A 17,212-nucleotide genomic window follows, 5' to 3' on the forward strand; every position below is an offset into this window, starting at 1 on the left:
TGTCAGGAGTGGGATACAAATTCCTCGCCCTCCTCGCGGCACTGGTATCGGAGAACAGGAAAACGGGCTGTCCTGTCTCCGGCTAAATTCACGGGAATCGGTCCAGGGGTGAGAGAAGCGACCCCCGATTCCCTCCAAATTACGAGCGAGCAAATTAACCCTTCACGAGAAGCAAGATGGCGTCTCAAGGCGAGCGGGAGCCGGGGGTATTAGAAATGGATGTAGAATGTGTAGAATCCATGGTCCAGGATGGAATCCCCGAGCAGGAAATGTTGATTGTGCAGGAACACGGACTCGCCCAACTGAACCCAGGGCCCGAGGTGGGTGCGGCAGCGGCCGCGGTGTATGACACCTCCCCCCCCCCTCTCCACCAAGACCCTTCCCCAACCCTTGCCGAAACGGCTCAGCTGAGTGCATCCAACATGGCCCAGCTATGCGCCATGCTGGCGGCAATGAACGAAAAGATGAATGCGAAAATGATCGAAAAAATGGATGCGAATATGAAGAACGAAATGAAAGGCATGAACGAAAAGATGGATGCGAATACACAAAAAATGGATGAAAAGATGGATGCGAATACACAAAAAATGGATGAAAAGATGGATACAAATACAAATGAAGTGAAAACGACGATGGATGCGAATGCACAGCAAATGAGGGAAGAAATGAAAGAGCTGCGGGGTGAGACGCAGAACATGGGCCGATGCCTGCAGGCGGGCATGAAGGCCGTGACCAGGGAGCTGGGAATGGCGACTTCACGTGTGGGAGCAAACGAGCTGGGTGGGGGTGCAACGGCTGACAGGCCCGCGGTGGAGGCGGGTGAAAAAAGAATTCGTGGAACGTGTTGGGCGAGGGTCGTGACGATGACCGAAAGGGAAAAATTAAATGGGGAGACCAAAACGTGTGAGACGAGACACGAGGTGACGACAAAGGAAAAAATAATAGTTGAGACAAGGGAGGTAAAGGGTGAAGAGTTGGCAGAGACACGGGAGATGGGAACGATAGAGGGAAGACTACACGATGAAGACGGGGTAAGTGACGCACACACACACACGGAGGTAGTGGAGGATAATGGGGGTGAGCTCGCGGAGCGTGTAGGGACCCGGTGCGAGCAGCGGGATGGCCTCCTCCAGGAACGAGGGGAGGGAGTATGCCCCCTTGAGGCGAGTCACGACCAGGTGAGTTCGGTCGTGCTTTGCGAGGTTGAGGGGACGAGTGCTGTGGACGGGTGCACGGAGAGCTTGGGGGGTATAGAGGCCCCGGAGACCCTTGTGGGGACACGAATCCCCAGTGTGGTTGTCCCTGTGTGTGTGGTGCAAGGTGTGAGTGCGGCACCGTGTGTGGAAGCGACCCCGTGTGTGAGTGGTGTGGTGGCGATGGTGCCGGAGTACGTGCTTCCCAGCACGCCGTGTGTGGATGAGGCACGGAGTGTGAGTGAGGCACCGCGGGTTAGTGCCCCCCCGTGTGTGGATGAGGCACCGTGTGTGGTAGAGGCCGTGGGTGTGAGTGAAACGGCCTGTATGAATGAGGAACCGTGTGTGAGTGAGGCCGTGTGTGTGGATGAAACGGCCAGTGTGGATGAGGCACCGCGGGTGAGTGCCCCCGCGTGTGTGGATGAGGCACCGCGGGTTAGTGCCCCCGCGTGTATGAGTGAGGCACGGTGTGTGGATGAGGTACCGCGGGTGAGTGCCCCCGCGTGTGTGGATGAGGCACGGAGTGCGAGTGAGGAACCGCGGGTGAGTGCCCCCGCACGCGTGAGTGAACGGCCGTGTGCAAGGTCGCTGTGTGCCAGGGAGACCGTGTGTGTGAGAGAGCGGTATGAGAGGGAGATGTCGGTTGGCATGCGGGAGCACGCAGCCGCGTCTCCCCGTGTGAATGTGATGGAGTGGACTGTGTGCGTCGTAACACGCAGGTATGCGTGTGTGGAATGGAGACGGAGACGGCGACATGGGAGAAACGAAAGCCGAGTAGCGGCTGTGGTTGTTTCGAGGACCGTGCCGGGTTCACCCAGCAGTGAGCACGCGGTTCGTGCTGTGCAACGCACGAGACCACCACGTGCTCGCTTGCGAGAGTGAAGTCCCGGTCCGGAAACGCACGCGGTGGATTTGCCGATCCCGCGGACGGACAAAGTTGAGGCAGGTAAATGGATTTGGACCGGACGGGTTCTCCACGCGATCGTGTGTGTTAAGCTCCAACGGGCAAAGCACATGTGTTCGCGTGGGGAACCCCTCGAAACGTGGGGCTTGTGGTTTTTTTTTATGCGCACGGTGACGTCATGGCTGCACGTGGGGTTGGAATTCGGCAGGAGGGGTATCTCTGCCGGATGGTCCCGTCCAAAGAGGGACGAGGAACACGTGCAGCTGCATGACGTCACGGGCAGGTGCAAAGTGCGCGAGCTCTGAGTTGCCGCGCAGGTGCTGCGCATGGAAAAAAAAAAAAAGCAAGCCTCACTTTCGGGTGTACAGGATTCCTGGGCAAGGGGTGAAAGACCCCCTTACCTGGGCACAGGATGAAAACTAGTTAGGGGGAAGGGTTAGCTTAGTTAGACCGACTTCATGGGGCAGGGGTAAGTCCTCATGGAGTCCGTGGAATGGATTAGGTAGAGGGATTTAGTGAGATTTAGGTTGGGAAATAAAATGATTTATTTGAGGACATGGACAGACTTGTGAATGTGTAGAGGGGACGTAGTTTAGCTACGTAGTGTTAAAAGGAACGTGCTACTAGTTTAAGGGACGACGTGGGAGCACGAGTTAGTTAGGGGATGTAGTTAGAAGAATGGTAGAGTTCAGTGGTGTGTGTGTTGAAGAGTTGGTGAGTTATGAGGTGAAGACATGTTGAGTGAGGTGGAAGCATGTGCTTGGTGAGTGAGTGAGGCCAGCGGGTCTGTGTGTGTGGAGTGAATGGGGAATGCATGGTGCGATGAGTGATTGGGGGGAGGAGTGACTCCCGCCCAAGGGACCCCGGGGTCAGTATAAAGTGAGTTAGGGGGTTAGTCAAATTTACAAAAATGGAGGTCGTTTTGTTGTTGGTGGGAAAGTAGGCTCGAGACCCATTTGGAGGGGTGCAGGAGCCCTGTTGACGGGCTTGGGAGCGTGGCTGCGAAAGGTGAGTATCGCTGAGTGGGTACCCCGGGCACCAGGCTAGTCGGCCGCGGTAGGCCATGGGCCCATGGGGGGCCGGGATAGAGTAGTGGGCACGGGTGCGCCTGCTTGGTGCGGGGGCCCGGGGCGCCATTAGCCGCGTGGGCAGTGTTGTGGGCACGGGTGACCCTCGGAAAGGGGCCCGGGAGGCCGGCCTGCCACGTGTGCGTTTCAGGGGAGGTGCCATGGGGGGCACTCCCTGGTGTTAGGGAGCTGGTAGGCTCGGAGGCAGTGTAGTGCCCGGGGGTGCCATAGCGGGAGAATCGGCAGAGGGTCGTGCCTGCCAAAGGGAGCCACGTGTCCCAGCCAGGAGACCGTGTGAGGGCACGGAGAGAAAATTGGGGGGCGAGGCCCGAAATTGTAAGGACACCAACACAGGCGACGGGAATCTGGGTTTATAGAACCAATAGTTTAAGCAAGAGGCGCTTGTTGAAAGCCCCGGGGTAGTTTAACAGTTAAATGGATAGGGTAGATTAGGAAGTGTACCCCTCCGCACCATCCATCCCCTCGCTGTCGTTGTGGGCCGCTGGACCCACTTTGGGTTAAGATCGCCGAACTCTGGGGAGGCCATTCTGAGGCTTCGTTGGGCCTCGACACAGGACGTTAGCTCTCCCTTATTCCCCTCCGGGAAGGGAACGTAGGGGTTGGGAGTAGGCTAGGTGACAGAATAGGTTAGCCGAACAAGGACGATAAAGGGGGTTAGGGGACGATTTATAGTGGGGAAGTAAAAATAAAAACAACAAAAAAAATAAGTTGGGGCTAAATTGGGGTTTGACAAATTAAGGGAGTGGGTATGTACAGTGACAGGCAAAGGCGATAGGTTGGGAGGGAGACAGGTAGGTAGGTCCGAGCCCGCCTTCCAAGTGGCCAGCACCACCGCACTCCCTCCACCAACCTCCACTGAACGGAAAAGGCTGGCCAGCTTCATCTGCTGGCTGTGTTACTGCAAGGCCTGTGCCGGCCCACTTCATCTGCCGGCTGGCTGTTTTTCTTCAAGGCCTGTGCCGGCCAGTTCATCTGCTGGCTGTGGTTGCCTGCAGCGGCCTTCTTCTGCGGGCTGTGATTGCCTGCTCACCTTTGCCATGCCATGCCCACTGCCCATGTTCACCAGCCCCGTTCAATTTTTGCTTTGCCCCCCCCCCTGTTCATTGCCATGTGCGCCAGGATCGTAAAAGCAACAGTTTGCAAGCTGCAAGAACTGCCCTGTTGGCAGCTACAACACGGGCCTGCAGTGGCGGCCCGTGCACCGTGTTTGTGTCCATGCATCCATTCGTTGTGTTCATTGCGTGTGCCACTTGAGCTGGCACGGAGACTGCGTTTGTGCAGCCCATGCACCGTTGTGGTTCACTGCATTCAGTTCAAACCGTTCATGCATCCATTCGTTGTGCTCATTGCGTGTGCCACTTGAGCTGGCACGGAGACTGCGTTGTGCAGCCCAAGCACCGTTGTGGTTCACTGAGTTCAGTTCAAAAAGGAAGGCCTTGGACTGCGTGTGAGCAGCCAGCCACGTTCCCTGTCACCTGCATTGTTTGAGTCAGAGACTGCATGTGGGCAGCCTGGCTCCCTGCTAACTGCTTTCTTTTGCAGAGTTCAATGATCCTGGGCCATGGTTTAGTGTAAAATTTGTAAGTTAAGGTAAGATGTACTGTAAATATGAGTGCGCCCCCCCGGCATGTATGTCTTAGCGCCGGCAATTTTATTTAAGTCGTCCGTGTGAGTGAGTTTGTTTAGATAGTTACGCAGCCGTCAGGTTATTTATTTTGGGGACACGAATACCATGAATGTCGCACTCAGGGATCCGTAGGTAAAATGTACTAGGGGAAAACTACACATGATGGCACACGAAAATTGGACGACTCGGGACGAGTCTGTAAAAAGGGAAGGGGGTAGTGTTGTGGTTACCAGATTCGCAAACCACCATTCAGGTCCCTTAGGTGAGGTATCTCGGTAAGTGCATGTGTAGTTAGGCCCAAACCCGTTGTCTAGTGGGAATACATGTCATTTATACGTGCTGCGACTCTTCAGGATAGCCGTTTTTCTTTTACTATCTTTATTTTGGACCAATCGCCACCATCACAACCACAACAACAACCACCAACCACAACGCCGCTTCACCACAACCGCCATGACCTTTACCGTCGCAACTCGCCACCATCGCATCACCGTCATCTCGCGCCACTCATGGGCACCGATGCTGGACTCGTGTAGGGCGCACGTTGAACAGCGTGTACAAAATCACGGATTTTCTGCTTCAAAAACGGATCCAAAACGACACACGCCCACTTTTTGCCGTCCAATCGGTGAGCGAGGGGCGACTGGCCCGCCCCAGGGCGATCGATATATGCAAATTTGTGGATCAAAAAGCCTTCACGCCCACTTTTTCTCGGGCCAATGGGGAGCGAGTTGAAAGGTCAAAGGGAGGGGGTCAAAGGCGAAGTTACGGGGGGATAAAAGGACGGTGTTAGTCAGTCAAAGGAGTCGTAAAAGTCTGAGCGAAAGAGTCAGCAGAACGAGAACGAGGGGTCGGAGAGTCGCAAGAGAGAACGAGGGAGAGTCAGCAGAACGAGAACGGAGAGTCAAGAAGAGGAGAGTCGGAAACAGAGAGTCAAGACTTCGCGGGCGGTGGAGCTGCTCGTCGTGTGCGTTGGAGTCGGAACGGAGGGGACGGAGCTGTGGAGAGGCGGCGAGGGCGGACGAGGGGGTGCTCGCGTCGTGCAGGAAGCTGCACCCGAGGGAGGCCGACAGCGCGACCTGGCCGAGGTGGAGACGCTCGTCGCATATAATAAAGATCCTCTATACCCCGAGCATCAGCAACCCCCTCCTGTTTCCCCCCGCGCTGAGATAGTGCGACCAAGGGGGCCCCGTTCCCACCCCCTGCCAGGCACTGTCCACGAGGCCCGCGGGTTGCGGGGCCATCGCCGCTCCGCGTCTCATCACCAGACGGGTAGGCCCGACCCGGTCTCGGCCTCAGGCCTACCCCATTCGTGGGGGATTTCTTTTCCTTGGTTTTGGGTATGTGTTGTCGGCGCCGTCTGTGAAGTAGAATTGTGTAAGTGTTGCCGTGTGCTCGGTAGTCGGTATTAGCTCTGCACTGTGTTTTCACTTTTATGTTTGCTTTTTGTGTAAATGGAATTGTGTTTTCTTTTTTGTGTGCATTTGGTGGAATTGTATTTGTGTGCTTCCCGTGTGTCGCGAATAAATGTGCTTTATTGTTGAACTGTTCTCCCGCTTCGCTTCGTCTTTTCCTCCATTGAGTCCCCATCTTGCTTCACGTAAAGGGTTGGTAGTGGGCTGAATACGCCCGATAATTAATCGAACCGTCGAGGTCGACGATAACACCGCTCGGTTATTCTGATAGTACGGAACGGGTCGCTTAAGTGGCCCGTGTCCGAAGTCGACCTGCGGCGAGGTGCGATCGCCCGGTCTACCCTCCGCGTGGGTACTTAGGTAGTTCGAATTTGGCGAGCAACCCTATCCCACGCGGGGGCTGATTGGCTCGATCGCGGTGAGACCGAAAGGTCCACCCGTGACTGGTTCCCGGCGTTAGTCCGAGAGGGTCACGACTGGATTGTCCGTCCGGTGGGCGACGTGCCGCGATTCGAGTTACGTGGCCGTTCGCACGCCGGCGGGCGCGAAGACCGCAACAATATATATATATATATATATATATATATATATATATATATATATATATATATATATATATATATATATATATATATATATATATATATATTACCTCAACATTACCTTCACAACAACGACACCGCCTAGAACAGGATCTCATCTGAAAAAAAAAAATCCTCAACATTACCTTCACAACAACAACTACACCGCCTAGAACAGGATCTCATCTAAAATATATATATATATATATATATATATATATATATATATATATATATATATATTACCTCAACATAACCTTCACAACAACTACACCGCCTAGAACAGGATCTCATCTGAAAAAAAAAATCCTCAACATTACCTTCACAACGACAACTACACCGCCTAGAACAGGATCACATCTAAAAAAATAAATACTAGAAGTGAACGTAGTATTCTTCTTACATTCGCTTCTGACTTTACCTATAACTTGTTCACAACTGTATACGCAATTTCCGGTTACTTCGGCCTGGATTCGGGATCAGCGATCAAATAACGTAAATCACGATTAAAAATTATTTTTTGATGATGCGGGAGTTATCTTTATTAAAATCAGTGGAGGAAATATACACCATGTCTGATATTTGGGTCTTTCATGTCTCCGACGATGCCTTTATCTCCCGGCATGCATCATTCCCCATGACAAAAACCAGAAACAAAAAAAAAACCAGAAGCAAAAAAAAAAACGGAAGCAAAAGGGTCATAGCCAACAACACGGATTCCAAATTGCCAGGGTATTGTGTTGTTGTTGTTGTTGTTTCGTATTCTCTCATGTGCACGTGTTAAGTAATATTCACAAGATAAAATAAAACCCAATCGTGTTTAAACACTGCACATCATTTAAAAACAACTGGAAGCAAAAGGTCATAGCCAACGACACGGATTCCAAATTGCCATGGTATTGTGTTGTTTTTGTTGTTTCCTATTCTCTCATGTGCACGCGTTAAGTAATATTCACAAGATAGAAATAAAACCCAATCGTGTTTATACACCGCACAGCGTTTTAAAAAAACCGGAAGCAAAAGGGTCATAGCCAACGACACGGATTCCAAATTGCCAGGGGTATTCCTGGATTCCAAATTGTGTTGTTGTTGTTTCCTATTCTCTCATGTGCACGCGTTAAGTATGAAGCTCACTGCGTTCTCTATAAATCGATTTTATGTCTTAGCTTTTGTTTTTGGACGTTTTTTTAAGATCACAGAATCCATGATGTGTTCCTGTTACTGGTGTGCTGGAATCAAATGTAGTTACATTCAATGGAAACTCTCCGGGGCCCGAGCCCTTCGGTGCACTCGAGTATTTAGAGCGTTAGACTCGGGAACGTGCATCTGACGATCGAATCCTCCGGCAGCCGATGTCATCATTCGTTTATCACGTTTAGCTGTCGCTGACATGGCCCTGATCGTGTGTATAAGTCGACGGTAAATAATCAATTCATTTTTCCGTGGGCCTGGAGAAAAAAAAACACCGGTCTGTGGCAAAAAGGGACTGCAAAAATTACTTTGGACGAGTTTGATTGGTTCAGAACCTTTTAAAATATTTTTTTCTGGTGTGGATAATGCTTCAGCCGTTCGGGTCCGACGAATTACCGCATTGTTCCGCAATGTAACAAATTTAAAATTCCACTGCCCTTAAAAAAGAAGCCTCAATTAATATTATTTTTAATAATAGATTATTTTTTATAATATATTATTTTTTTATGTTCCCTTTTAACGAGTTAAGGCCCGGTCACACCTTGACGTTTTCGCCAACGTATGCCGATTTTTGAATTTTTTTTCTAAAACGCTGGCACACGTTGAATACGTCATGAGTAAGTTTTGATAACATTGAGAGCACGCTGAAAAACACTGCCATACGTCGTTGTACGCTGGCTTTAAACGTTGTACTTTTTGGTTGTCCTCAAATTTTTTCATGCTTGAAATTTCACGACGTATGCCGGCGTATGACTCACACGTTCTGCTACGCTGGCCACAAGTTGTATGCACGGTCTGCGATCGTTGACAGACGTCAACACATGCTACTTGTAAGTTAATCATAAGTTGAGACACGCCGAGGTAATGTTTAGCGTACCCGAAATTATTTCTAACCTATGATTAACGTGTTGTTGGCACGTTACGCGATCGTTGCCACACATCGACAGACGTTACTTTTAAGTTATTCATAGGCTGAAAGACGTCGGTATAATTGATCGTCCTTGCGTCAGCGTCCATGGCCACGGCCAGGACACTTACTTGCAGCATTCTTCAAACTTTTCTTCGGCATGACGAGGATGTTCACACTTCGATGTCTAGCTTGGCTATGATTCCAATTGTCCATCGGCAGCGTCTATTTAAAATAGTCGAGTTTGAGCGTTTTAACTCAAAAAGGACTCGAACACTGTTGGGTTCCCCTTTTATGAGCAGCATTTTTATATACCAATTCCCAAAACCGCTGGGAACACGTCTTTATATGGCAGTTGTAAGCTAGAAACACGTTCATTTATTTTTTTTTGTCGACCGGAAGACGTCATTGGAATACGTCTACATACGTCGATGTGCGTTGGGACTACGTAAATAATTGGTTCAAAGCATGTCAAACATAAGTTAGAAATAAGTTTCGCGTAAAAAAGACATTACCGCGACGTGTTTCGACTTATGAGTAGCTTATAAGTAGCCTTTGTGGACGTGTGTAAGCGTCCGCATATCGTGTGTAAAACTTATCCCCATCGCATGCGGAACGTGTGTCATATGCAGAGTACGTCCAAAAATTTTGAACATGTTTAAAATTTCTTGACGTACTCTACTTACTACGACGTATGATAGCGTACTTTAGCGTTCTACTCACGTATACCAAACTTACTCATCCCGTATTTGACGTGCCCCAACGTTTTAGACATTTTTCTTAGGTCGGCATACGCTGGCAAGATCGCCAAGGTGTGACCGCGATGTTGTCACTTCCATTTCTACGGCAGCTATGATTCGAATCGTTGTGCGTCAGCCTTTTAATAGGCTACGTCACGACATCGTCGGCGATGCGTGCAACGCGCTATGCCTAAGTTAGACTATCGTTGGGCATCGGTTGTGTAGGCCGACAACAGGTTCAGCATTCGTTGGTATAAGTTATCTATAACACAACAAAACGTTCTGTGTCCGTTACCAATGCGTTATACATAAGACCAAGTCGCTATGAATACGTCCGAATCTTTAAAAAAAAACATCAAAAGTTCAACGTAAGCCAGCGTTTTACATACATTTTAATACGTTGCCATCGCTGGCTAAAACGTCAAGGTGTGACCGGGCCTTTAGGCCTAACCAAAGGCAAAAGAAAAACAATTTTCAGTTATTGTTCGCCGAAAAATGTGAAGTTTTGTCATTAAAAAATATTAACCCTTTGGCCGCCGACAAACTGCCGCTTGTAACAATGAAGCCTTCATTGCGGTAGTTTGTCACTATAGGGGAATTGTTCAAGTTTTTCGGTGCACAATTGTTTTCCTTTGGTAAAATGGTTATCAAAAGACATGAAAATAACTTCATATTATACAGAATAATTTTAATTGAGGCTTTTTAAGGGCAGTGGAACTTAAAATTTGTTACAAGCTGCTTTGAACACTGGTGTACTAAATTGTTTTTATTTTCTAAAATAAGGGTGATGTCCAATGCTGTGATGTCCACATACAATTTGTGCGGAAAGAATGGGAAGAGACCTTTCCGGAACCTGAATTTTTATAAAGTTGTCAGAGGTAATGAATTCTGCTAAATGACAGTTTATAATGTGCATGACTTGAGCGTAATTCACATTGCAAGTCTTGTTTGATGATCATAAAGCACAATATATACGAAGTGGAAATTCTTATTATTTTTCAGACAGTACCAGTCAGCCAACAGCAACACAGGCAGCTGTGGACACTGCCATATCACAACATTTGAAATATGCCCCTGATCGGCGTGGAGGTGCGGGCAGGAACAAGCCCTCATCTATCTATAATTCCAGCAGTGTGTGTGTGTGTGTGTGTGTGTGTGTGTGTGTGTGTGTGTGTGTGTGTGTGTGTGTGTGTGTGTGTGTGTGTGTGTGTGTGTGTGTGTGTGTGTGTGTGTGTGTGTGTGTGTGTGTGTGTGTGTGTGTGTGTGTGTGTGTGTGTGTCGCCGCTGTTTGTCGACAACCACTGGTCCTATCTAATTGAAACTTGCCAGGTATATTGCTTGGTACCTGAATGTGTGCCTTTTCAAGGTTTGATATTAATTGGACAAGTGCTTCCCAAGTTATGGCCATTTATTTTCCAAACCAACTGCGTAGGCATGGCCGATGGGGAAGAGATCCTCAGCCGCGTTCCCCATTACGGGTTACAATGTCGAACTTCCGGATTGTGATGACTTACTGTATTCTCATAATTTCTCGATTTCTTATGCGCATTTACAGATAAACACAATGCCCCAATCCAGTCGTCGTTTATGAGAACGAAGGAACGGCCTGTGTAGTTGTTTGAAAGTTGTTATTTTTATTTTTTTTTGCACCTACATCCACACACGTACTAGTGTAATAATGAGTAACAGCAACACGCTGTGCCAGCCGTCCACGTCCTTGATTATTAAGAATTTGCAGCATAGTTAATTGTAATGTTGTATGTTGGAAACCCAGCCTAAGTTTACATTGTGAAAATATTTACATGTAATTTTATGCATAATGAAGTTATTTTGTTTTCTTGAGAAATTAAGATTGAAAACACCCAACAAATTAATTTTTTTGTGCTTTGGAATTATTTATGTGAGATGCATTCAAAATTGTGTTTTCATACTTAATGATGTTAGATTTATATTTTTTCTTTGTATGAATATACACACATAGATATAGATTTGATCTCATTGATTTGCCCGATTGTAATTCAGTTTTATATAATTTTATGCACTGTTCATATCATGTCAAGTATCATCTGTTTTAAGTCTTTTTTGCACCTCATTCTATTGATGCCCGCTGTGGGACATAACAAGTAAAAATATTTCTAAGTTATATATATCATGGAGAAATTCTATCAGAAAGGTGTTTGACTTCCCAAGTAGGACCCATATTGTACTCTTTTACCAGTTATTGCTGAATTTCTACCTATTGAGTGTCAACTATAATGTCGTATAGCAAAATTTATATGTGGTTCTTCGTCTTCTCATAATTCTTACCTGAAGTTGCTTCATTATGAATCTTGTAACAATGAGTAGTATGTCATCAGTAGCTAAAACTTTTAATTACATTTTATATAAATGTAAGTTATCGGTCAATACCTTTTATGCTCCTAATGCCCATTTAATGTATGCAAGCATAGAATTATCAGCAGTTTTACTAACACTGCATAATGATGTTGTACTTAAAGGTGCCTTTGTGCAGTCAATTATATTTGAGAGAGAAGCTCCACAGTTCCTCTCTGGAGCAGAACTTTCTGAATTTGAATTGTTAACTGTGCTTTGCACAAAGTGAATTTCTCAAAAAGGTATTTACGACTTTTATCCACGTGGTATTTCTTTTTATTCCCCATTTTTAGTATATGTTTCTCAATTGCAATGGTATCTACTTTTATTTATTGTACGTTTGTATTTGAGTGTGCTTTTTTGGTACGAATAAAGATATTATTATTGTTAATACTGCTTGTATATTTTTGCCGCAATCATGCTCTGCATGATACGTGATAATAAATGATTATGAATTACAGTTGTTTTCAAGTTGTGGTCATTATGTCTTACTGTGCAACGTATAATGATGTTGCAATACAACTTCAATGTTTTGATAATGGCACCGGTGGAACAGCGGTGCTCCGCTGGCCCCAGACCTACGGGTCGAGGGCTCCATCAAGCTGGAAGCTGAAGGGTGTTATGCACTGCAATGTTCGTTTATTTGGCGTGCAAAGAAAAGGGTAAAAACAAAAACTCCATTTTATGAACGTTGTGATAAAGTTGAAAAATAACGTCATGCTTCAATGTTGTGACAACGTTGAAATCTGACGTCATGGGTGTTGCAAATACAACTTCCCACTGACCCAATTCTGACATCAGGATAGAACCGGCAAACGACGTTGCAACAACGTTGTGTGCCTGCTGGGCAGGGTCCGAAGGGAATGACCCCATTGCAGCCTCCTCAGAAGAGGATTGTGAGGAGGGGGGAGGAGGAGTTGAAGCATGTGTTGATCAGCAGTGACGAGATGGCAATGAAGACACCCACAGAAATGGAGATTTGGTATTGAAGAGCATGTTTCAGTGCCAGTATGGCTTCTTGTTGTTTTATTTCTTTGGACGTGACATCATCTGCTGCCATCCCACGCATGCTCTTCTTCTTCTTCTTATTATTATTATTGAATTTTCATGGCGTTTTCAGAGCCGGTCGGCTCTAAACATGACACACCCCTGAACGCGATCAAAATTGTTTATTATCCCATCAAGTGTAAGGAAATTTAAGTGGATTTCCCACACTCTTTCAGGAATTTTAGCACCAGCTAACAGAGTTGAGGGTGCTTCTGGTTCATCAGCCTCAACACTCCTGGGAGATCCAACACCTTGATCCCCATTACTCCTACTTTCTGCACAAGATGCCACCTGGGTCCCTCAGAAAGAGGGAAATTTAGGAATAAATGATTTAGATCTTCGGGTTTCCTGCACATCTCACAAAACCCCCTAGGGTGGCACCCAATTTTATACAGGTATGAATTTTAGGCAGCAGTGCCCGAATCTTAGCCCTCCAAGAGCCACCTGGTCTCTCCAGGAAAGCATGGGAAGTTTAACTGCAGGTATCACATCCAGATGCACCGTGTCACAGAATCTTCCCTTCGTGCTGGAGTCCCACTGAAATTGCCTTTTTTTCTCGATCTAGTCCTTGGCCAGACGAATGATTTACGATGGTCCCAGGGGTGATTTATATGATATTTTCCAGTTTAAGGGCATGCTCGCCGCAAGATCACAGGCCTAATTTCCACCAATGCCGACATGAGCAGGGATCCAGCACAGGTCGACCACCAGACCCCTCCACTTCATGATATTAACCAAATGCCAAACTTCCAGCACTAAGTCATTCCTACAGCTATCCTGTAAGGATTCCAACACTTTTAACGCGGAAAGTGAATCAGAGAGGATGGTGGTGGTGTGGTGGTGGTCGTATGGCAGCTTAGCTGCCGGGGTAGCAATCATTTATTGCGGCGCGACTGTGTCGCTGATGCAGTGCCCCTCTACCAGTACACACACTGGAACTGGTACTCATTTCACCGACCTCGGAAGGATGACAGGCTGAGTCAACCCCCTGGTCCTGGTGTATTAATTCAGCGGCCGACAAGGCTTGAACTTAGGGCCTCTGCCTTGTCTATATTTGAACAAAAGGTTTTGTTCTGTAAGATAATCCCTGGAATAGACTTCCATCCAGATTTAACACCCTGCATACTTTTAACTCTTTTCCATATGGTTTTAAGTGGGGGTCCGGATTCATCGAAGAACAGAATAATTTCCAAGATGGAGTCATTGTTTGTTTAATAGTCCTTTGAGCATACGCCCTTTTCCTTTTGTATTCCATGGCATCCTCCAACCTAAGGGTTTTCCTTAATCTTTTAAGAGCTGTCCTTTTCTGGATCGCTTGTTTGCCACCCTCATCCCACCAAGGGACTTTGATTTTCTTACCCAATGAGCTTCTGTAAGTTGGGATTGTCTCACCAGCTATGCCATTCACAGTTCGGACAATATTCCTGTTGAGGCTGTCAATATCGCTATTGACAAACCCTTCCTTCACTTCATTGGAACATCGACATGAGAAAAGACCCCATTCCACCTTGGAAAAGTTCCAAGAAGCCAGTCCCTGAGGGTCCTCAGGATCTCTTTGTGGCTTAAAATTTGTGATCACTGGAAAGTGATCACTTCCTAAGTTGTCATCATGGACCTTCCAATCACATCTCGCTGCTTCACCTGTTGAAATGAGAGTAAGATCCAGAGGGGACATCTTCCCTGTAGACGGATTAATATATGTTCTTGTTCCATCATTTAATACCACCATATCAAATTCATCAATCAAACCCTCGATACACTCCCCATTTCTATCCGTGATTTTAAAGCCCCAAAGAATGTTATGACTGTTGAAATCCCCACATACAAGGACCACCCCATCCCCCCTTCTGAAAGCCTCCTGGAGCCTCTTGTGCACCAATGGCTGATCGGGATTGTAGAAACTTACAACAGAAACCAATCCCCTTGAGCCGTGTATCTTGATAAGGTTACACTCCAATTCTGCAATGCCTTCCATTACCAAGAAGGGAATACCAAATTTGACAAGAATCCCACAGCCACGCCCATTCCCACTTGCTCTACCCCCACATATAAGAGTATACCCTGCAATATAGAATCGATTATGTTTCTTGAGCCTTGTTTCTGGTAAACATATTATATCCGGTTTAGTTACCAAATCAGAGATTTTTTTTAAAATTCAGATCCATGGGCCACTCGACTTTTCGCGTTCCATTGGATTATCAACATTAATCCATCGAGTCCTGAGACTGTTTGGCATCAGAACTGGTCTCTCTCTCTCTCTCTCATTTTTACCACCTGCCTTGTTAAATATATTGTTGATATCCTTGGAGGAAATGCCCGCCCAACCCAGATGTTTACAGGCTGTGGAAGAGAGTATGTTAAACTTCTCCGATCTCCTTTTCACAAAAGCTGTTCAATTGACCACCTCAGTAATGAAACCAATGAGCCCCATTCTGGAAATGTTTGAAACCACCATGCCACTTGTATGCTGGTTTGGCATTCCTGGTCTATGGACTCGGTCTGACAACCAACCGAACTCCACGCATGCTCTGTTGTGCTCTTGGTTGTAAATATGAACTTCTTCCTCTTCACTCAGATGGCCTTGAGCTCGGTGTGCTTTGTTTGAGCTACCAGTAAAGTTCGATCTATTCACAGAAACGGCATGCTGTGTGTGATCCGATGGATTGAGGACATGATAAGGTTCATCTCAGTTAACTGGCAGAGGCTGAGGTCCATGAATACAGATACCCTGACGAACAAATGAGTGCAATTGGATTCCTGGTGAGGATGTTGGAGCCAGACTTGATGATGATCAGTGAGCTGACACCGAAGAACGGCACAACAATGACCACAACAACATCCTCGACACTTCCAGGATTTAACATGTTCACCAACGTGGATATGGACACCAGCAATGGTGGAGGAGTGGGAGTGCTGATAGATGTTGCTGGTCTCATCTGCAGGTGGTAGAAGTAGATGTGAAAACAAACTACAAGGATTCACGACGGTGCTCTCTGTCTCTTCGGAGAAAGGACAGCCTTCTTATTGGTTGCACGTATTGTAGTCCATCAGGCGGCTGTGAGAACGAATTGCTGAATGAGCTGAGAAACAAACGAGTGATGGACAAGATAGCTGTGGAAGAAATAAAATTAATTGTTTTCATATATTTTCATTTGCTACTTGTGGTTGTTTAACTTGCTATTGACAGTGTAACTCAGGTGTTACTTTTGGGCTGGAATCAAATTGACTGTCAGTAAAATCTCTTTTTACAGTCTTTTGATCTTCATGGTGTTGTAGAGAAATGTGCTTTATCTCATTGAAATATATATATATATGTTGTTGTTCGTCTTTCGGCTGCTCCCGTTAGGGGTCGCCACAGCAGATCATCCGTTATGATCCGCATACTGATTTGGCATAGGGTTTACGCCGGATGCCCTTCCTGACGCAACCCTGGTCGCCTCTTACTACACAGGGATAAGGATTGGGTTTCGCCATGATTCCGGGCTGCCCTACACCCTCTCATAGCACGGCCCAGTGCAGACCGCCCGTCCTCAAGCAATCCTCCAACCCAAGCTTTCGCGTAGCTGGATTACAGGCGCACGCCACTACACCCGGTATCTCATTGAAATATATATATATATATATATATATATATATATATATATATATATATATATATATATATATATATATATATATATATATATATATATATATACATACACACGAGTATATTTTAATGTTTAAATGATCCTGCTCAACTGCTCAAGAGAAGGACGCTTTGTTGCTGGCGCCTAGTGGCTGATGGTAATGAAATAACTCCCGGAAGGCAATTGCAACAGATGCCTTGTTGTCCAAGAACAATTATATGACAATATAAAATGGAATGTAGTGTTTTGAGAATCTGGTTACTCAATGGTGAACGGAAGGTGTGATCAAAGTAAGAGGCTTGTGTTTCCATTCACACGGCCTCTTCATATTTTGTCCGAACCCTGTTATCACCCTCTCCTCAAAGCTGAACTGGTGTTCACATGACTTCATGTCTCGCCCTCCCCTGTCATTTTCTGTCCAAAGTAGTACAAAGAGGATTGCTCTGTGCATTTTAAGCAGAAAGAGGATCATGTTTGTTATTGCTTGTCTTATTATCCTTTTTCTCATGCGCATGTT

This window comes from Eptatretus burgeri, chromosome 2, assembly GCF_056783735.1.
Source record: "Eptatretus burgeri isolate ZD-2024b chromosome 2, Ebu_testis_v1, whole genome shotgun sequence".
Lineage (NCBI taxonomy): Eukaryota > Metazoa > Chordata > Myxini > Myxiniformes > Myxinidae > Eptatretus > Eptatretus burgeri.